This window comes from Necator americanus, chromosome I, assembly GCF_031761385.1.
Source record: "Necator americanus strain Aroian chromosome I, whole genome shotgun sequence".
Classification (NCBI taxonomy): domain Eukaryota; kingdom Metazoa; phylum Nematoda; class Chromadorea; order Rhabditida; family Ancylostomatidae; genus Necator; species Necator americanus.
Window position 1 is genome coordinate 4,151,786 of NC_087371.1, and position 24,202 is coordinate 4,175,987.

Sequence of the window (24,202 nt, forward strand, 5' to 3'; positions counted from 1 at the left end):
TTATGATCTGTGTTCCTTATCATTCGATTCCTTTATGAAGTGCATAACTTGCAAAAACTTGATGAATGAATGATTTTAGACGTATCTTCCTTCGCCTTCTTTTTTTTTTACTTTGTGGTGGCTCCTATAAGAGGACAACGAAATATTCAAGGAAATTCCCTGTAAATGTTTCATCGTCAAATTTTGCAATTTTGGTTCATACATACAACTTGCATGACTTTACAGAGAATAAACATCTGAAGAGTCGGAAGAAATTGTAGCGGTGACAATATGTAAATTTTTTTTTCTTCGCGTGAATGATTTCTCAAACGTTGGTTGTAGTGCAAAGGTCTGGTAAAAGGGTCGAGTGCCGATGTTCACGGTCGATAGTTCAAAACCGTGCCAGAGCCAACTAAGCCTTTCATCTCTCCGTGGTCAATAAATTGGCACCAGACTTGCCTAGAAAATAAAGAAGATAAAGATAAAAAAGATTTTTAAAAAATTTGATAAGTAGCTTAGCCATCGCCTCAAGGTGTAGGCCAGGAATGCTTCCATAAATTTAGAGCATGTCTGGCTTACACCTTGAGTTTGATTACTAAATCATCCTTAGAGTCGTACACTGGATTAATCCCTCCTCATTCTGTTCTTTTTGTTTTATTATTTGTGTTTATTTGAATTCATCTTTGCCGCATCTTTTTGGTACGCCATTGAGCGTAATAAATAAATAGATAAATAAATAAATCCATGGGGCGGGTGTGGCGATATAGTCGGTTAGAGGTCCGTTGTAGCCACACGGTCGAGGGTTCGAAACCGCCTTAGTGCAAACCAAACCTTTCATCCCTCCGGGGCCGATAAATTGGTGCCAGACTTGTCTGGGAGGATAAAAACACTGACTTGATCATCGGCTGGCCCCCACAAGTCATTGTATAGGCCAACACGCGTTCCAAAATCTCAACGATAACGAATTCCAGTAAAACGCGTTGGTGCATCCCGCGTGGATTGATACGCCAGTGTCTTTATCCTTTTTTCCTTTTACATATAAATCCTTGAACGATTCTGAAATGAAGTCGTGAGAGATTTGCGTATCTCGATAGGTTGAGATTAACGCCAGCCACTTTGCTCCACTTTTAATTCCTCAGATCCATGATCTACTAGATAGCATTATTTTTTTGTACATATCTAAATCTGAAATCTTTTCGATTTATTTCTCTTTCCCGGCTCCGCTGGCTGCCAAGAAGTAATGAGGCTGTCGAGGTGACTCTGAACCTCTTTTCTCTTCAAGAACAAAAAAGATGCTTTATGGAGGACTTCACGGAATAGGATGCATCTTATGGGGTGCTTAGAACTCACGTAGCATAGGGAGGGGTATTGGAAAAAAAGTGAAAAATGCGTTTGTTCTTATCAGGGGTGACATCTTCGTTCACACACTCATTTCTGAGTCCGGGGAGGGAAACATGAGTGGTTACTGGACTTAAATATTATTTTCAAATATTGCTTTCAGTTTGCAAATCCTTCTGTGAGAAAGTCGAAACCCCGCTACCGTTCCTGGTCGTTGAGGGCGGCAAACATTATCCTTCCGTGCATTTTCTCCTCTGCTCTCAGAATTTTCTTTTCTTCCTCAAACGCCGACACTTTTGACGTTGATTTGTTCGTTGTGAAGAAGCTGTTGGGCAGTTTTTGAGTAAAAATGGACTGTTACAGCGGAAATTGTCTACCAAAGCACTCAATAACTGTGGTGAACGATTTTTTATACCTATTGCTCAGAATAGGGTCATCCGAGCGTCATTTATTACGGATCCGTTAGGTTAAGAAACTCGAGAACTCGTGTTGGGAAGGGATTCAGTGAGGTGGTGATCGCTGCCCGCTGAGATTCAGATACACGAGGCATGGGAATTCTAGCAATAATATGCATGGATATTCCTTGTTTGACAGAAATCACATGGTAAAAATGGCGGGAGGATCGGCAGGAACTTTTTTCAAACTTGCTTACACCTTTATTGTCTATTTTTCTCGTGAAATCCCTTATTTATGCTGGTGATGGTGGTAAACGAATTGGCTGCCTAATTTTATACAATTTTATTCACTTTAAAATTTGCTACTTATGGTCACCTCAATGCTTTGAGTGAATTTTTAGTCGAGGCGTTTCCAGTGTTCTTTCTCGAGTTACCGTAGTTTTTCTTGAGAATTACTCTTCAGAATGAGGGAAGATGCGGCAGGAGATTTTATTTCATCCTTGCCCCTCAGCAAAAGCATTTAAATTAATTCTGCTATGTAATTGAATAACTTTATTAAGTGATCATGTGCCATTTGTATTGATCGTCAAAAATCGTCGCTTTCCGACGTTGGTAATTTAGCAAAACGATCTTCTACACTACATTCTGTAGGACTTTTAGCGGAGATCGTCATCGTAATTTTTATGGACGTTTTTTTTTCTCAGTGCTCCTCCTCAATTTACCACAGTTTTTTTTTGGATGTTCTCTATTCTACTTGTTTTTCTATTCTTTTCTCTTTTCTTCAAAAAAAAAAATTTAGGGAAATGTTATAAAGCAGAAGTTACTGTGTTATGATTCCATCGAGATATTCACGTGTTGGTTCTAGTTAGGAAAAACTTGAAATATCCCGTTTTTCTCCTCGATCTTTTGAAATTTTTTGAAATTAGCCCTCTTATTTCACTTTTTGCTTTGTTTCTTCAACTATTAAATGAGGTAAAAGGTTCTGAGTTGGTTGGTCAAGTTTTTTTTTGCTATTGAACACGAGAACTTTTTCAATTTTTTTGCGAAATTATGATTTCAATTCATCATCAAAATGTAGAAAAGTTATCGAAGGAAACGGCGCATATTTGATCTGAATCGTTCAATCCTAACTATGTTAATTTAATTTGTTGAAATGATGCGAAAAAAAGGATCTTATTATTTAAATATGACTGTATCGCTCGACTATGGAAGCACAGATAAGCAAGCTATGAGCTGATCTTCTTTTTTTCATTTTTCCTGTTTTTTTTTTCATCGAAACTGTCAAACTTTAGTAACGCTTGGAACATTTTACTTCACCTAAGTGAGTAAGCAAGCAGCATATGGATTATTTTTGTTTTTACCATTAATTCCTCTAGTTCCCCGGGTATAAATTTTTCTTCCCAACTCTATGATGATTCCCCTACTAAGAACACATTCGTATTCGTCTTCACTCGGTCGGTCGCATCATCAAAGGAAACTTTTCCTCCATTGTGAACTCGCACGCCACCACTGCAGCAACAGAAAACTCTTCCGACCGCCGTTTTTTTTTTTGCTCGCCTTGTTTGCTTTTCCGGAGATGGACTTATCTCTTTCACTGACTGTTTTTTTCGTTTCGCTGCTTTTGCATGGTTCTGCACAACATCATTACAGCTTCAGTCATAGGACTTCTTCTCTGTTTTTCTTTTCTTCTTTTATTTATTTATTTTCTCGCTGAAAACGCCCAATATTCAATTAATTGTTAGTGTTATTAGTTACAAATTGTATATAATTATAACTATTATATTTTGTGATGATTATAATTATTATATATTTTGTGGCTTATATGTTCTATTTGAACATTTCTAATACTGATTTTTCATTCTTTAAATTAATTATTGAAGACCTCCGAGTCTACTTTATTCACTAATTATTATTAATATTATATTTGATTAATTTAATTATTAATTACTCTTCTATTTCTTTTCTGATACATCTCTGTCCTTTCGCCTACTGTAAGGGTACTAATGAGATATTTTCTGCCCTTGTCAAAAATTAATTCAGAAATCAGTCAGTAGATGAATTAGTCTTCAAAAAAAAATCGTAAAGTTCACTTTTTCCAATTTTTGATTGACACAGCGTTGATTAGAATGAGAAATGCATTTATTACTCAACAAGTGGAGGAGGCTGCTACAGGAGATCGCTATTCTGGGATTCTAGAAATTTCCAGAAAACAAATGGTTGTTAGAAATACGTCACCAAAAAATTAAGCTTTCACAGAAAAAAAGCCGCAGATGAAAAAGCCTCAAATAGCTGAACAGAATGGGTTTCGATGAAATTTCCCCTGTTTCAAATAGGTTTCGACGAAATTGTCAGCAATTTTCGAAACTTGTGGATATAGCATTCCTCTGCCTAAATTCCCAACTAGATTTCAGTTATTCCCACTCCCAAACAATCGTGTCCAAGAAAAAAACGGGATCCAGAAATTTGGGCTGAAACACTGGTTGCGCTAGCGCTAGCGCTATCAGTGGCTAATATGATTTTACGCGCGAGAGAGAGAGCATAGAATGCTAAGAAGCGCAGGCACACAAAAATTTCATTTGCTGCGCAAACTACGTTCATGACTAGGTGGCTTTTTGTGGATATCAGAGGATTTTTCGAATTTTTGCCACTTCTAAGAAGTGGGAATTTGGGAAGAATTCATATGAATCCAATCGTCCTCAGGAATCATATGAATCTCACCCATTTATAATTTATTTGTCAGCAAATTTTCGTTTAATTCTGTTTTTGCTTCTGCTTCTTTAATTTTCCCGTAACTAATATATGCTGGTTTTATGGATTTTCTGATGTTGAATGAAATTTAGAGCACTGAAAATAAAATTCAATTCTATTCTATTCAAAAATTCATTCAATTTATGCTTTTTTTCGTTGCGGTCGAAAATTGAGAAAGGAGGAATATGCGGAGAACTTAGGAGAGAAAGATGAAACGTCACAGTGGCTCTTTGAAATTAATTTTCAATTTTTTACATACTAATTTCTCAAGGATTTTTTTCTGTCTGGAAGAGGTGGAGTCGGTTCGTTCTATTTGCTAAAAAAATTTTTTAAGGGAACGTTACAACATTTTGCTCGCTCGTTCGTGGTTACAGAATAATAAAAAAAGTTTTTTTTTGGAAACAACATTTCATTTTTTTTAGTTTTTTTTTTCTCAGAAATAAACAGTGGTTTAGAGAGTTGGTAGCAACCGAGAGAATTTTTGAAACTTCTCTCGGTTGCTACCAACTCTTTGGAAAACTCTTAAAACCCATTTCCTTTGGAAAACTCTTAAAACCCCTCATACACAGCGATCTGGAAGGATTGCCAGACAGCTTAGCCTTGTTTAGGCTTAGCTTAGGCTTATTTTTCCTACTTTACATTTTATCTTAGAAAAAAAAGGATGGAATGACTGGAGAGACTACTGCTTCCAGACAACAAAGTAGCTAACAGTTCCTAGAAACTCCCGCTACACCTTTAGAGAAAAAAAAAAGTATATGTAGTCTCACCTCTGAGCATCCGTATAGCTTCCATCCCTTAAAAAAAAGAAGCGATTTCAATCCCGTTATTTACTGCTTTCTCGAAGTTCCCTTGAAAGAATGTGAAGGAGTGTTTTTTTTTCTCTCGAAGAGCCATTGCTCTCTCCTTAGTCCGCCGCTCTCTTCGTGGATTGGAAAACGACTTCTAATCTGTCACGGTGAAAGTCTTGAACGTGGGAGAGAGAGAGCTTCGCAAAAAAGAAAAGTGAAGAGGAAAAGCCGCGAAATTTACCTCGAACCCAACAATTCGCTTTCTCTTCTCCTCGTTCTCCTCGGGGGAAAATGAACACGGTCACATCATCGAAAGAGTGTAGTCATTTCATCGCGAAAGTGCACACGGCCGAATGCTAATGGTCTGCAGAAATTTTAGCCACTGCTAGAATACATAAATACTTCCTATCTGGAACTGAATTTACGTGACTAAAATCCGAAAAAGAAAAATGGACATGGACGAACTTCCTCTTCTTTTTTTTTAAAATGAATCTCTTACTTGAAGTACTTAAATCACGAAAAGCCGGGTTTTATTCCTGAGAAATGATCGTTCGAAGGGAGCGTGTGGTCCCTGGAGGATGGGCGTCGTCTGGATGGGAAAATGTTCAAAAAAGAGTCAGAGAGAAACAGTGCAAAAGAGAGAGTGTGAGAAAATATCGCTTTCATTGCTCCGAACGTTGCTCCATCCGTTGATGGTGAGTTTCGTTTCGATAATCGCTGCTCGCAATCGATTTCATTAGATTTTATTAGCTTCTACGTGGCACACACCCACACACACACACATAGAGAGAGAGAGAATTCCTCATCAATCACGTTATGCTCAATTGATTACGTCAGAGTTACTGTAACAACTTTTTTTACTACTACTATGCGCATATTACTGTATTAAAACAGCTACAATGACCTAAAATGTTGACCTTTGACCGTCTAAGACACATTTAACTGGGTTCAGGATCGATCAATATCCGATGTTCTTCTTAGCGCTTCCATTCCTTGAATACAATCTCTTCTCCTTTTTTTTCTGTGGCATTCCATTTTTTCTCATTTATTTCTATTATGTTTTCTATTTTCTGATATTAGCTTGGAAAATACCTTTGAAGAGAGTGCATAAAAATTAGTGATAAGTCCTTTTAATTACTAAATGATTGGTTATAATAAAATAATTTTTATATTATACAAGTAATATAATGTAAATGCCAAACATAAATAATGAAATATTAATATAAATAATAATATAGTATAAGTACTAGATGAAATATATGATTATACTTATGATTATACATTTATTTTATTTTCATTTGTTTTTTTTTATTTTTAGTTATTTATTTTATTATAATATTTAATATAAAAATATAAAATCGCTCATTTCGGCTTCTATTAATTTGGACGAGTTACATATGTATAGGATTTGTAGGTATCCTGAACTAATTTAACTTCTACAAAATCCCAGAAATACTTTATTTTCTTTGGTATTCTGTTGGGAAATATACTTTAGTTAGATTAACTCAATTTACGAGCTACCACTTACCAAGAACCTTTTGATAAGGTACATGGATATACCTTATGAAGCCACAAAAAAACATGTGCTTTTAGTGAGAAGTGACGACTCGTCCACGAACTCTGGAACTCGTCCGCGACTTTCAAAATAACACCTGATCCCACTTTGATGTCCATTTTCTGATCAGGGGATTTGAAGCTAGTCTTTCTCCTAACTTTACTCCCACTGGGAAAAGTACCAGCTTCGAATCTCCTGAAAATGATCACGTGGGAAAAGTAATAATTTTTAATTTATTGTCGAGAGAGTTGTTTATTTGTAAAAAAAAATGTGATTTTTTAACTGGATTAAAACTAACTAGTTATAGATAATTTTTAAGTCATTTCATTTTTTAGAATTACGTACTTACTTGTACTTGTACTAAAAAATTTATTATTTATGTACTATTTTTTATAAGTGATTTTTAAGATTGCTGTGAAAATCTATTTATAAAATGAGGGACGGGGAGGAGTAACCGATTTTGAAGCATTCGCCGTTCTCACTCGTCTTCGTCAGTGAATTGTTCAAACAGCTTTGAAAGCGTCACTTTGTGGTCGTCCATTAGCTAAATGTTAGTTTGTTCGTTTATCCGCTCGTTCCCAGGGAAAAAAGTCTGGATTTCTGGAAATCGCTGGCACGTTTAGTTGATCCTAGTAGTACAATAAGCATAAGCATGAAAAGCTAGCTGAAATATTCTCAACCATGTTTCTCCCCCGTCCACATAATTTCCATTCCGGACGTCCACCACGTAATCGATTGCAGCACTCTTCAGTCTTAGGATGATTAGACCCATTGCACTTTTCCAGGTTCCATTGTTTTGCTGTAGAAGACATTTAGGATGGAACGAGAACGAGTTACTACCCTCCTTCCTCCATATTTTGTTCCCCAATCTCGCCGGTTTTCTGTTTTTTCTCTGCTCTTCTTCAATGTCGATGTAATCAGTGTTGCGTGTAATAATAACTAGTTTTTATTGGGCCGAAAAATTTTTCCAAGGTTTTTGGTATAGTTTTCAAATGTGATGAGAATTCATATTCCTACCCATATGACTTCAATCCCGTCTTCACTTGGATTTTTTTTCTGGTGTTGTTATAAATTGAGGGATTTTTAGTATTTAGAAACTTAGCTATTTTTGCATTGAGAGTGTATAGCCGAGTACACCTACAGTGCATTTGAAGTTAATGTTAAGTAAATTACTCGTCTCAGAATACGTAATTTTTTTCTCATTTCTATTCCAGAAAAAGAATTTCCGAAGTTCACTTTGCTGTTGTTTGTTCAGCAATGCACTTTTAATCCCCCCCAAAAAAATACTTCGTAATTATCGGAAAATTTTCATTTACTACACGGGATTTGTACCACTTCATTTTTTTCAATGGACGGGGAATTCTGAGCAGAGCAGAAAAAAGTAGGTATAAGAAAAGAACAAAAAATAAAGATAAAAATAGGAAAAATACATAAATTTCTCATTAAATATACTAGATGTGTTTCCTCTTAGGAAATGTAAAAAGTTTTAGATTCGTGAATTCATATTGTGAAGCAGTCAAAATTTTCGAATTTTAATGAATCTCGGCATAATAAGATGTTTTATTGATTTTTTATTAGCTGCGCATGAAGTTGTTAAAAGCAGTGATTCACGAAATTAACGCAGTACGGGGACTCCACGGCAACGGTAGAGTTCGGGATGTAGATTGTGGAACTCAGTGTTGCTCCGCTCGATTCGCCCCTAATCGCCCCAGAAAATGACGTGAGAACGGCTCCACTTCCTACGAGGCAAGTTGGAACGCACCGCACCCGCCGTACGCGACGCGTCTACGAGCGATCGATCGAAGATCAAGATGATACGTCTCCTCGCCAGCCTATTCAAACAAAACCAGTGAATAGGGTGCTAAGGGACCGGAGTGCGCACAAGTGAAGTGTTCCAAGAGACCTCGTAGGAAGAAACGCCGTTCCTACGCCATTTTTTAGGACGACGTGGGGGAGGGGAAATGGAGGGAAGGGTGGGCACGTTGACTCTCACAATCTTCCGCAACCCGAACTCTACGGGTTTGCGCTGCGGTTTCCGTACCCCCACGTAAATTTGTAATACTATACCCTTAAAGGCATCACTCCACGAATCTGAGGTGGTACGGATTTCAGGGGAGAGGGGAGTGATTCCGTCCATTTGTTCCTAATTTGCGGCAAAAAACTGCCCGGATGATACGGCTTCGAGCGTTCCGACGCACTATTTTCTACAAGGAGTTCGACTGGAGCGCGCCAGCCTTGTGCACGTGCCGCATTTTCCCAACCGTTTTTACGGCAATTAGGAAAAAATGGACGGAATCACCCTTCTCTCCATAATCTACTATCCCGTATTATATACGAATACTCCACCTGAAATCCGTACCACCTCAGATTCGTGGGGTGATGCCTTTAACTCCCGTCCCCACATCGCCTTAGTGTTTTCAGGACATGGCAGTTATTGCGTCATAGGAGCGTAAATAGAGTTAAGCCGTTGCCGTTGAATAGTAAATTGCTGGGATTCGTAGAATTTCTTCTACACTACATAGTGCAGGGCGTATCCTTACTTACTTTCGTGCGGATTTCCTCCGATACAACTTCATTGTGTGCGTGTATTCAAGTGTTCGAATTACTATATGAAAAGAGGCTTAGGCATTTAGTGTAACGGAAAAAACGGAAAGTGCAATGCTTTCAACCAATCAGTTTTCATGGGGATTTATTTGTACAGCGATAGATTCGTAAACAGAATCTTTAATGTGCGTTGGTAATGCGTAAGAGTTCCGTTTAGTGCAAAGCAACGTTAACCATAATCCTTCTGGAAAGTTCTTAATTCTCAGAAACAGGGAGTACTGTAATGTGGAGGAAAATCTCAATTGAAGTGATCATGATTATCACCTCAAAGAACTTCATGGATCTTACTTATCTTACTTCTGACACCTATAGTGTATTACAGTATATTTATATCGTATTTTTTTTTATTTTGACACTTATATTTCTCATATATCCAGAATTTGTATGTGTTTTTCCTGAACATTTTCGCAATTTCCCAACAAATATTTTCTCACAGTATACTCTTCAGGTTCTAACAAAGAACTGAGCTGTAAACGCTAGGAAAAGCTCATATCATAAAATCTTAAGAACCAATTAAAAAAAAATAAATATGATCATAAAAAACAGTGGCGTTTCCATGTGCGACGTGCAATAAACCTCCACAGGATGATGATTCAGGAGTTGTTTATCTAATTTCTTCTATGAAGTGCGGTGATGAATACATTGGTGAAATTGCTAGACTGCTATGTTTAATCGAGTTAAAGAACTTCCGGAAGGCGAAAGGAAATTGCGTGACACCACGGGATTAGATGGTTCATGGGGTACACGGCGTGATAACGGAGAAGATTTTGAAGTTAAGATCACGATATTGGCGCACGAACCTAGCGTGGCCATGCGAAAGACTCCGGAAGCGTTTTGGATCCATTCCAGGAGCTCGAATATGAATCGTGAAGAGGAGTGCCTCTGTATTACGCGGGAACTCGCTCCCTATTTAAAGGTATCACCCCACGAATCTGTGGTGGTGTGGGCTTCAGGTGGGTTAAGCCTATACGGGGTCGTAGATTATGGAGAGAAGGGTGATTCCGTCTACTTCTTCCTAATTTCCGTACAAAACGGCCCGCAAGATACGGCTTTGAGCATTCCGGCGCGCTATTTTCTACAACGAGTTCAGTTGGAGCGCGCCAGCCTTGTGTACGCGCCGCATCTTCCGGGCCGTTTTTTACGGTAATTAGGAAGAAATGGGCGGAATCACCCCCTCTCCATAATCTACGACCCCGTATAGGAACTTTTCATTTGAAATCCGTACCATCCCAGACCTTGACTACCCTAGCCATATCACCACGCGTGTCTAGCTGAGGCAAGAAATCCTCCAACACTAAGGTAGGCCTTACACTTCCACTTGAATACTTGACTGGATTGGACCAAATCATGGGCTTAGGATTTTCTTTGTTGGGCCACGGATAAGTTGTTCGATCGAATAGTAACGTTCGATTTGATCCTTTCAGGCTCTGAAGAAGGCGATTTTGCGTCGAAACCTTAGCCAACAATAAGGGATTGTAACAACCTCGTGTCCGGCTCAAATTAAGAACACATACAGTAGTGTTTGTTCGATTTCATCTTCTCCCATAGACACAGTTAATGTTTATTTGTTTGATGTTATCTATGATGAGATCAAACAAATAATAACACAAGAGCGTTCAAAAAATAATACACCGTAATTCAACGTCTACAACGCGAACGCTGTGTGACGTAGAATGAAAATAGCGTGCGTTGAAAATGGCGTGGAATCGAAAAACAAAAACAAAAAAACGGGTAAGCTACCCGGATCGAATTTTTCATTTTCCTGGTAGAGAAGACGGTTCACATTATCCATAAACAGTTGCATCATATAAACGGGACCGCGAATGTTGACCTGAGCACTGTTACTCATCCTGACGACCGACGATGACGTCGTATGCGCTGTGAGAAGAGCGATTGCGTGTCTAGGACCCAGAAATGGGAAATAAATGCTCTTCCAGAAACGCGGAGCCAACGAAAAGGAAGAGAAACTTCCTTTTTTTCAAAAAAAAAGGAAACAGATTTCACGGGTACGGTAATATGATGTCTGAGCTGCCGATGTTGCATGCCTCATCCGTTTCCACGGATATGGATTGTGATGTATTGTTTTTGAGCACTTCCTCTTTTCCAACACATTTATCATTTTCCAACTGAGAAGGTGTCAGTTATTGTGACGGATTCAATTCTTTCTGAGGAACACTCAGTTTTTGGCAACATTCTCTGTATCTTCCTTTCTGCAACTATGAATTTTCCCCTTGAGAGGGTATTTTTCTTGTTGTTGGTGGAATTTTCCTGAAAGATGTTGTCATTCCTCACATTAATCCCTCTTGTTCGCCTAAATCCTGGCTAAAGTATGTTGTAAAAAGTTTTGTCTGCTTCCGTTGGTCAGGTTATGCGGAAATAATGCGATAGTTTGAATAATGAGTGAGAGGTGAGAGTCCATTCATACGTCACGAAGACTAATCCAATTACCTACAGTACAACTCATAGTGGATTCAAAGTCCTTTGTGCAACCCCGCCCCCTCGCAAATTCTTTCATCCACTGCTCACGGAAAAAGTCGCACGTTCTCATCTTTTTTGACCGTTGTCATCGTCTTCTGCAAAAATTAATTAATAAAAGGTTATTGCGCTAGATGCGCTATGTTTTTGTGGTTTGCAGGATTTAATTCAAATGTTTCTAACGCCATATTCTCCTAGAACGCGACTATTTGACTTACATGAAAGAAATGGATTAAATACTCAAAAAATTATGCTCAGGACACTCGGCTTGGTCCTATATAACTGGCAGTTTAATTGAAGCAAAATCTTTAAAGATTCAAGGAATAGAGGATATAATTCAGGCAGCTCTCAAAATATATGTGTTTTCTTAAGCGCGGTAATTTTTTGAGGCATACTTCTGAAGAAAATGTTAAGTTACTTTAGTAATGAAAAAAAAAACAGAAAATGTTAAGTAGATTACATTACTGTAGCAGCCAATATACGCCTCTTTCACTTTTACAGAACCTTAATTTCTAGGCACATCTCCTAAAATTTAGGAACTTTGCACTCTGGGGACTTTGTGCATGAGTCTTTCCTCTGAGTGGAACAGATTCCAGTTGAAGGAGTTTACTTGCCCGTCATTGATTGAATACCCGTCTTTCGGATGGTAAATTATTTGCGAAACAATTTAATTAGTATATTCCGCTATATCGCTTTGAAGGCAGACGAGAAGATTAAATAACTCAAAAAAATTATGCTCAGGACATTCAGCTTGGTCCTATATAACTGGCAGTTTAATTGAAGCAAAATCTATAAAGATTCGAGGAATAGAGGATATAATTCAGGAAGCTCTCAAAGTGACGTCGCTTCACCGAGCTCCAATATCGTTTCGACACGACTTTATCACCTGTGCCCATTTGTTCGTCGATTTGCTCGAGCGGGCGCTAGTAACACTTCCATTTGTCCCAATTACGAGAAGAGACTGCCAGTGGCTTCGATTCTAGCGAGAGACTCGAAGAGCAATGTACTCTTCTCTGAGGGACTTTGTGAAGAAGTCTGACCATCGGCGGTTTTTCTGCATGGCGTTCGATATCTTGTGGTTCGGTAGCTCACAGCTCTGGTCCGGCGATTGTCGTCAGACGCATCACGTGCCCTCTGGTACTGCTTCCTTGATGAAGAAGCAACTGGCGAACAACGTCCAAGTCCTCCATTCTTGAAACCTTGGCATTTATGTTGTTAACTGGATTTATGTTTTCTTTTCATCCCGGACGGAGTTGACGGGGTTTTGATGGAACGTTATTTATGGCCTGACGTTTCGACAGCCTTTATCAAAGGCGTTGAAAAGGTTCGAGGTTTTTTCGGATGACATGTTTGGAGATTGGAAGGATGCTGAGCTTGCGTGTCAAAGAACATTTGATTGCTAAAAGACGTGGAAATGAATAACAAAGATGCTAAAAGACGTGGAACAGAATGTTCTGTGACGGAAATCGGTCCATGAATAACAAAAATGATTGCTTATCAATTACCAAAAAATTTATGCCGTTCGTAACACTCTGTGAGCTATAAGATTGTCCCACATGCACTTCTTTAACTTTATCCAGACATCAATGCTTATGGATGTGCACAGTGCGTAGATCTCATTCGCCTTGGGTGATAATCTGATTGTAAGAACGCGGCGGTTCACCAGGCCCGGTAGTCGAAGCGGGCAGTGGATTTGTTTTCCTGTTTGGAGTTCTTGCGTGGTGTATCTAAAATGATATTGAGGCTCCGCAAGGAAAGAGGAGGAGTTTGATGAGATATGCATAGCATCGAAAACCCCGAACCCTTTTTAGGCCGTCGATGAAGACGAGGTTCTCGAAACGTCTGGCCATAAATAAAGTTTCACGAAAACCTCGTTGGCAAAACAGGAGAACATAAATCAAGCGTCTGCCAGGTTTTTTTTTTGGTGGAAGGATGAGAAGGTGACGTAGATGATTCCTCTCACATGAGGTCATCAGTAACGGACGAAATTTATCACTCAGTTTCTTGCCTCACCAAGTCTTAAAGGCATCATCCCACGAATCTAAGGTGGTACGGATTTCAGGTGGAGTATTCGTATACGGGAACGTAGACTAAGGAGAGGGAGGTGATTCCGTCCATTTCTTCCTAATTGCCGTAAAAAAAAAAGCCCGGAAAATACGGCTACGAGCGTTCCGGCGCGCTATTTTCTACAACGAGTTCGATTGGAGCGCGCCAGCTGTGTGCACACGCCGTATATTCCGAGCCGTTTTTTTTACACTAATTAGGAAGAAATGGACGGAATCACCCACCTCTCCATAATCTACGATCCTGTGTACGAATAATCCACCTAAAATCCGTACCACCTCAGATTCGTGAAAAGGTGATGCCTTTAAACGACCGCAAGCGACGGCGAGACAATGATTTACGTGTTTTTTTCCCTCGTTTCGAATCGCGATAACGCAATGCGGTTGCCGTTGCACAACGCGGAGCTTACAAGAACAAAACAATCGCTACATGAAAGAAAAGATTTCTTTCTCGTTCGTAAAATACGAACTTATTTCGGGAAGCGCATGACGCTTTGGTGCTTAGAGAACGTCAATTGCGCTATTATCATGGAAAAATGCATGGAAACATTGGTCATCGTGTTGTGTATTATGTTTCTAGCGGTGTTTTCATCATTTTCTTCATGAATATAAAGTTGAGAGAAAAATATTCGCGTATATTCCGAGAATTCCTTGAATTCACACCATGAATATCAGCCGATTGTTTCAGCCATAAAAAGTTAGGAGATGACTTTTCGATTACATCATATCCTACATACATTGATCGGTGCTACAGTAACATTTCCGTACTAAAGTACATACTGTACGCCCTCTACTACCTCTACTACATACTGTACGTCTTGTACATCCTGTACTTCCTTTTCTACATACTGTAAATTACCATACAAGTACCACATACTGTTACTGTGTTTCACGTCCATGATTTATTCATCTCTCTTCACTCACTCGTTCATTTTCTACCATTTATTTTTTGTTTATTTTTTTTTCTGAGATGCATTAGGAAAGGTTCAATTTGGGAACGAAGCTGTCACGCAGCGTACCGCTTTTTTTGCCTCTGTGACTTTTTTTTCGCTCACGTGCTGTGAAATCTCGCCACGAGACACGTCATCCCATTCTTTTTCCTACGATCTCTTACAGACTCCCAATTACCTCACGTCATTCTTTGCCCTTGTACTTAAAAAGCGATAATTTGAATAGGAAACCAGTAATAGACGTCTAATTTTATTTAAAATAGATATATTTAGAAAGAATTGAGAAAATTTTGTTCCACTCCATCGATGAGACCTGCATTTTCGGGGGAAATGGCAAGTTCTTAAAAGGAATTTTTGGAAGGGAACTAACTTTATGGTTTTACGGTGAAATAATAATTCGTAAAAAAAAATGAAAACATTAGACCCGTTTTAATGTTTTCAATGGTTTTTTAATGACATTCGTTTACGGATGAAAATCTCATTGTTGCTTGCGCTTCAGAATAGCTCTGATTAGCTTAATTAAACTAATCCTTACTAAACGTAACGCTGAACGTATTCTCGGCAACGATTGTGCCCAAAAAAATTTGAGGAGGAGGAGGGTAGGTGGAGTTTTTATGGTTGACGTGAACGCTGTTTGAATTATTTATTTCTACATCCACAGTACATATTTCAGGCATTGTGACGAATTATAAGACTGGATATAAATTCGGAAAGAAAAAAATTTTTAGTAAGTGATAATGCTTAATTAAAACACGGATAGTTTTGTAGCGTTACCAGTTATAAGAACTGTCCACTTCTTTAATTTTCGAACATAAATCCAGTCTTATAACTGACTACTTTATAGTATTAGTAAAACTATAAAAAATAAACACAGAAAAAGTTACAACTAATTGTATCACTTTACTGGACGAAATCCTTGTAGGATAATATAATGGAGTGCAAGTGCTTGCATATCCGTAACCAAGATAAGCAAAAATTCACGCCGCTCAACTCTTTCTTAAAACTTTTATTTAAAAATTCTCTCTTTAGCGAAATATTTTATTTCGTTCTCTTTTTTTCTCACTTCGGTTCAAACAGATTTTCTCTTCTCTTACTTTTATCTAAATGGGTGCGTCGTTTCTTAATAAGTTCGAATTGATTGTCTATGATAGCGATTTTTGAGAATTTCCTTGAAAAAAAGGATATGTATATAGAGTTTAGAAGGCTGATTTGTTTTGTTTATCAAAGTACTGACGGTTCCGCTATCAGTTCTTCGGAGTAAATTTTCTTTCAACAAGGGAAAGAATTCGTATTCCTCATTCTTCATTTTTAACGAAATCGTGAATGGCGTGTTTGAGGATATTACCGGTCTGGAGGATAGTCATGAGAAGAAAAAAAACAATCAACTGTTAATTTTTGATGAGGAATAAAAATAGTTTCGTAAAAAAAACGCGTAAAGGAGCTCTAAAAATTTGTCAGGTAATGAATAAACATCTTAGGATATCTTCCCATGTCATCACTTTTAAGCTGGGAATAAATTTAGGGAACAATTCTTAATGGTTGATCGAAAAGTTCGTTTTTAATCGTTATACAAAAATTTTTTAAAAAAAATTCGTTAAATTTTACTTAGGGCAGTGTCTGTTCCGTTGTCCAAAATCATAAGACGGGTTTTTTTTGAGCGATTTTTCTCCTGTGGGTTATAATAATCCTTCGGAAAGAGCATCAAACAACCACGATATCACTTTTTTGCCTTAGAATTGTTTTTTAAATTCATTCTAACATCTTTTCTTCGAAGATTTCCAAGCAAAGTGAATTTTAAGAGGACTTGAGCACAACGGCACACACGGGGCGTTGTAAAAAAATATCGAGAGGTTATTTTTAAATAATTTAAAGCATTCCTCGAACGAAGCTCTCAGATGAGTCTTACGATCCGATGAGAGAGAGGCATTTTTTTGCAGCATTCCATGCGTAACTTTGAATCATCGCGAAATATGTTTATAGATTCTGGAACACATGTTTCTACGTACACACATATCTCAAACTGTAAATACTTATTTGTAAGATACCGTAAATTGAAGGCAACGCATCACAAAATTGATTATGTTGAGATTTCTCGTGATCACGCTGGATTCACCATAGTAAACGGGAAGAAGTGTATGGTAGCCTTGTGTGACTCTGTTCCCCCAACGATGCCACTTATTACGTGAATGGGTTGCGAGCTCGGCTCATAGTAGACCAATGTCAGGAATTTAATTAATATTACCCAAATAATAATGCGCCACTCGCAACGTGGTGGTCGGGTTGCAGGTTGCTTTCGTTTTATCGTGCCGTAATAAGTTGCTTCGTTGGAATTAACACAAAAATTACACAGCAAAAGTTTTTTTTAAAGTTTTAACTGTGTTTTACGTTAGCTGTGTTGTGTTTTACAGTCCTTTGTCTGGATCACTGGGAGAAATTAAGCATGGTCGTGCCCATACTTGTGATCCCCACCCGTACTCGCATGTATTCGTGGGAGGATCCAAACGTCGTCAATTTTGGTGATACGCTGCCGTTAATCGAAGGGTTCAATCAATAATGCAGATTGCTCTTGTGGATATTTTTCACGATCTTTGGCATCAAATAACTGCAAGGATGCTCAAATTTCTCGTAGTTACTCCTAAAACTCGTACTCTATGTGTTGTTGCCCGCTAGACTCGATAATTTTCCGAGAAAATTCCTTTTTTTTTTCTCCAGGGAGCGTTAGAGAGATGTAAAGTGGGATGTCATACTAGAACTATGCACTTTTATGCCTGACACCTCTCTTTCGTATTCTACGAAATATTCGAGACACTTCAGAGACAAAATCCAGAGCAGAAAAAGCGTGAAAAGTCTTGTGCGAAGCGTTGTGTATGTTTCACACAGGTCACATTTGATCTTCTCATCGATAAGCGAGCTTGTTTACTTCAGTTTCCTTCATATCTGTCGCTCAGATTGAGGATTGCGCAATTCTCCTCAACTCCGTAGTGTTCTCTCAACATTTATTTATTTATTTATTTATTTATTCACATGCACCAATGGCACACGTAAATATGTATGTATAAAAAGGAAAAACAATTTGGCTGAGTCAGAACCAAAAAAAAAATCAGGGAAAAATTTCTGGGAAAAAATTGGCACCAAACCTATTTTCTCTCAGTAGAATTTCTTCTTGTGTACTGATTTTACTTTCAGGTTAAAGTATGGTGGTTGAATGTTTGTTTCTTTTCTAGTAGAATGGTGATCTAAGCGCGAATAGTGGATCAATCGATATCAGGAATAGTTTTGCCGAGTCTACTCCGTTGCGTTGCGCCTCAGTGACTTCAATTTCCTCCGTTTTCTCAATTCTTTCAATGTTTTGCTGCATGTACTCCTAAATGTACACCTTACTAACTCAAAACGTTAACGATTCTGGATTCAGAGTGATTACGGCCACTAGCCTTAGTCTTAAACTCAGGAGGGACAACTATTCCTTCACGTTTCTAATCTTTCGAAAATAATTTGCCATTAAGCTAATTTAGTTGAACTAATAGTAGTTTTTCATTAATTTTAATTTTAATTTGGTTATTTTTTGCAATTTTGATTTATCTTTTTGTCACAACCTCGAACCATTTTATTTTCAAAGTCTGCGCCCAGTTACAATATCCGGAAAATTATTCATCTTACCTACTTATCGGTCCGACCGCAGCATTATCACCTATCTAGGTGGGTTGTATACGAAATAGTGTAATATAACCAATTCTTTAAAGCGTAATTGGCTACTTCCACATTTGTGCAATTTTAATTGATATTAATTTTGTTGTTTATTGTAGTTAGACCTCTATACGATACGTGCTCCTCTTATTTAGGCCAACATATTTATTTATTTATGCTATTCCCCTGTTTTTGTCGAGTTCTTTTTTGTCTTAGTTTAGTGGTCCCAAGCAGAATAAAAAAACGTATTCCGATGCAATTACCTTTCCGGCATATAATATCCCTCTATTCGACGAGAAAACATCACCGAACGAGATTACTTCCGTGATTTAGTGCGCAGCAATCGGAATAGGAGAAAAAAACAAATCCGAGCATGAATAGGGGAACGTTTCGGGAACTTTTTCTCTATTTTTGACTGATCCACAGAAACGGAGACGATCCTTTGTAAGGTGTTAACACAATGCTTCCAATGAAAGATTGTGCAACAATTTTTGAACGCAAAATTTCTAAATTTCTATAAAATCTGAATTCCTTCAAATATTTTTGTTTTTCATTTTCCATATTTTTATTTCACGTTAGTATTTTTATTTTTATTACTATTTTCTTAACTAATATTCTGTATGGTTCGATTAGTAACGTTCTAAAAATGTTTATTTGGTGCCCTGTTTATTTCGAAGAAATCTTTGAAAATCTTACCTTTAATTTTTTTTTAAAAATAATAAATAGCTTAAATAAACATTTAAAAATTCAACTTGTAATTTAATTTAATAATTAATCAGTTTTTTAATAATAATAAAATTTCAAAATTATTTTAAACCAAATGAACGGAAGGCTGTATAATTGAAATGGTGGGAGGAAGCGGATGAAACTGCCATTCAGAAATGGCACGGTTACGTCAGGGTCCCATTAACGAAAGAACAAGAGCTACATGATTTGATCTACGGTGGCACTCAATAGATCGAAGAAGTTGATCGGCTGACCTCCCTCGTCAATATATCGGCACTGGTTTCGATCTGGAAAGATTTTCTGTCCGCTGCGTTTCTCTTCTGTCAGTCGGGGGTGTACTTGCTTTCACTTCTTTACCTCTATCGTTTTCCTCCCGTATGTTTCTTTTCTATCTCAGTTTTTTTTTTGTTGTGATTTTTCATTTCTCCCCTCTGGTTTTCTAAAGGGTGTGCCCATCCTTTCCTTATCGGTGATATCCATTCTTCTGGATTTTGCACCTTTTCCCAGAAGAATTTCCGCTGAAACCAGGTGGCAGATATGAATACGAGCTTCTGGAAGGCATACCACGGAAACGGAAAAAGTAATCTTAAATGTTTTTGGAGTCTTTAGATTTAGATTCTTTCCGTTGATATCCTCTTTTCCTCCGGATTTCCCTACATTTTTATGTCCGTCCGTTTATGTTTTTATATCCAATCGCACCTTTTTTTGGATAGTTGTCGCCACGCCCTTTTTTAGGTCCGAATAAATTAAATTTTCTTTAAAATTTGATTCGACTTTTCTACTGCTTTGGTTAGTTTTTTTTTTCGAACTCCTCTTCAGGAACTACCTAAAAGATGCCTTGATGTTGATCCAATTCCGACTTACATCACCCATGTTACACCTACATTTTGTGGAATCAGATTGTTAATCGCTGGCTAGCGTGTAAAGCCGTGAGAAACAAAAGTAAAAAAAAAATTCCTCTCCTTTCTCAAATCATAGGAATTCGCCTCCGGAAGAGAATCTACAAAAAGAGAAACTTTCGAAGTCAAAGCACTGCCATAATTTTTTTTTATCCTTGAGTTGAAAAGACGTCAATGGATGCTTGTCTGAAATGCAGTGCTGTTCTTCTTTCAGTTACGTCAAGAAATTTATGTTCTAAGCAAGTTATGAGCAAGAATACCGTAATCTATCTCGATTTACTTGTTATTTTTTGTTTATTTTTACTATTACATATTTTTATTATTTTGTTCGATTCTCACAATAGTGATCAGTTTTTTTTTTAAATTGAAAACATCCAGTCGTTATTGAGGTCGTAACATGTGAACAGATTATTTTCTTGGGACCTTGCAATGAAATGGAAATAGATGTGATCTAATTTTACTACAGCAAAAATTTTCAAATGAAATTTTGAATAATAATAATAAAACTTCAAATGAAGTTTCTTTTCAATAGAACTATTGTCGTTGGATTATATCCACGTGATTCTACCACGAATCCAATCCCACAGAATCGATTAAAGTATGTGAGAGGCATGATGTGGTGAGATGTCGTATGATCTAAGGTTATTGATTCTGTGGGGGTCAAGATTGTAATGGGTGGACACTAGCAGCGCTAAGGACACCCTTGAGGCACGTTTTTTTTCTCGAATTTCGAGACGATTCTGTAAAGGAGACAACGCTGGATGCTATTCCTAAGAAGGTTCTAAGCCAAAATCCAGAAACCAGTTCCCTCCAATCTTCCTACTGTTGTATTAGGACCGTAAAAAAAGGGGAATTTCGCCTAGTAAGCCACGATCCCCTTGATCCGCTGAGTTTCTCCGACAATGACGATTGATCGGCGATCGTTACGGCGGCGATTACGTAGTGCTCGCCATTATTTTTCGCTTTGAAATAACGCATTTCTCTCGTGGATATTTGTGATCCGTAAGTTCCACGGAAAACTTTATCCGCTCCTCTGAATCTTCTATTGATCCGAAATTTTCCCGGGCAACTTTTGGCTTCGCTGAATGTAAATTCATTTACATTAATAGATTAAAGGAGGATAAAAAGGATAAAGTGTCTGGCGTTAATCAATCCGCTTGGGACCCGGCACCACGTTCACTTCAATTCAGAATCGTTTGAGGTTCACGAACGTTTAACTGGCCTATACAATGACTTCTGGGGGCTAGCCGGTGTGTTTTATCCTCCCAGACAAGTCTGGAACCAATTTATCGACCCCGGAGGGATGAAAGGCTTGGTGAGCACCAAGGCGGATTTGAACCTCCGTGCAGGAAGCGGAAACTCTATTACCGATTGCCTTACACCCGGTCAAATAAATTAATTAAGTAAATAAACAAATGAATAAATAAATAAATAATTGACTCCACAAAATGTTTATTAACTCATTTTAATGAATTTTTGTAACGCCTGGCTGTTTTTTTCATGTAATTTTTTACTTTATTTTCTTTTTTATCTTGAAAAACATCTGCCTTCTACACGTGCGCACTGCTTATCTGCTTTCTGCAAGTGCACACTTTTATTGAAATACTTTTAGTGTTTTTTGGTATTACTACGGCAATAAATTCAATTAAGCGCGAACTTCACCACAACAGTTCAGCTATGGAGGAATTGTTTTTGGATTTTTTTCCTGGATTTCATTCCATCTCTATCTCTCTGTTACCTCTTTTTCTTGGTCTTTGGCTCGTATTGGTGTTATGTTACTCTCGTAGAGTTCAAACAATCATTTTGTTCAACTTTTTTCATACTTCGTTTCGAATTTTTCATATTTTTGCATGTCGTATTTCGACCAGAAATCCGTCTCGTTTTATGTTTGTCTTGTTTGTTTGTTTTTTTTTTCTCGCTGGCTTCCTCCTGAAATTACATTTCGGCACGTGCTGTGGATGTCTCGATGGTTGCGTATTTGGACATATTGCTCTGTGGATAATTGCAGCGGCTGCAACTGGACAGGAGCTAAGAAAAACAACTTACTTTTCGCTGTTCTAGCTAGCAAGTTGTTTTTTCTCCACCATTTAATTCCTGGGACACCACGGATGCTATTGTTTATATGTGTTATACATACTAGCGACCGACTGAATGTTTTTTTTGTTCGTTTCTGGATCAGCATCTTGGTGAAGTTTTCGCTCGGCGGCTATATATCGTCGCTATGACGAAACGAAAAGCACTTTTCTTACACTTTCGTTATGCACGACGAAGCACTTTCTTCTACGCGAATTTGTTTTCGCGTTGATGGATTTTCGGGAAAAATAAGGTATGTAGTCGACGTTTCTCAACAGTGTTCAATGGTCCAACAGTGTTTTCTTCAACAATTTAGATTTAGAACAATCTGAAAATTTAATTGAAATAATTCAAATAATTTAAGGTTAAAGTAGATTTTTTATTTTTGAATGTGCGTTAGGTTACGCACGTAAAAATAGTAAATTGACCTTAAGTAATTGATGTATGAGTTCGTCACCTCGTCCCTACGAAATTCTCCGAAGAGTTCAGCAAAAAATTAGCGGTGGCAGAAAAATGTCACGTAGAATCGCGTACGAGTTCACCTTCTCTCAACAGTTTTCCAAAAAAAAAACTGCTCGACATTTCGCTCGTTTGGCGAAATTCTCTTCGTGAGAAAAAAAAGTTGGATTTTTTTTTTTTTTGGAAAAGAATGGATATTCAGTTTTTTTCTTCTTTTCTCTTCTGTTTTCTTTTTTTTCTAGCTCCTTTCGGTTTTGCTTGTTTTTTTCCCCGTTGGCGGAATCCGCGGGCGGAAACACGGTTTTTTTAAAAATCGTTTTTGTATGAACTACTTGTGAATATTCTGAATTTGTCATTTGTCGGCTGCTCGTCAGTGGCTGCTTTCTGGATAATGCAGCTTTTCGAGAAATTTCTGCTTTCTTCGTCGTCGTCATCTCCTTTGCAGCTGCTTGCTGGGTCTGGAGGGAGTTTGGATTCTTTCGTTCGTCCTTTATTTTTGTGACCAAGTTTGTTGTTACCGTAATCCTTTCGTTTGTCCGCTAATATTTGATTGAATTTTTTCTAATAACTTAATTATAGTCCCTGCTTTCATCATTTTTTCTTCTTTGCTGTTTTTATCAATCGTTTTTATTTCTCATCCTTTGAATTACATTTTACGCTGGCTATTCTTCCTCTAATTAGTGTCTAATTAGAGGAGGATTTAATAACCAATTAAAATAATTTTTAAGTGAATTATATTTGTATTGTCCTATTGAATATTTTCACATGAAAATGCACATTTTTGAGTTGTGCACAATTCTTTGGGATAACCTTTATTTTATTTTATTGACTATTAACTTTTATTTTATTTAATTTTTTATATTTTTTCATTATTTACAATATTCGCTTCATCTCACTGAACTGAAGAGTTTGGAGAAAAAACATTTAAAAGATTATTTTTATTTACGAATAAAACTACAATCAAGGAAACTAAGCAATTTCCATTAGAAAGTCTATAATTTCTTACTTTTATAGCTACAAATTTTTATTTTTACGACTCAAGTAATATAGTTTTTGTTTTTTTTTGTAGTAGAGTTAATAGTTTTTGGTATCAGTACAAGGGTTTTTTTCCGGCTGGTTTTCTTTTAAAAGGAAAAGAAGGTTTAAAGTTTTAATTATGTTTGTTTCTCACGAGGTATATACCTCATAACGGCAGCGTATCACAATTGTCACGAGGCTGAGATCATTCCACGAATAACTAGTCCGTGATTACACTGAATTCTCCACAGTAATCCACGAAAAAAGAAAACTGCGTGAAATAGCAAGCTGGTCCTTGATCCTCCCGCCTTCATCCAACGATATAACTTATTACGCCGTAGAACGCAAACAACCTTCTTGTCGTCTAACGTCACGTATCCGCAATCCAACTAATATAACATAAATAAGCAGCAGAAGCTGCCTCTCGCTCCTACATAGTCATGGAAACG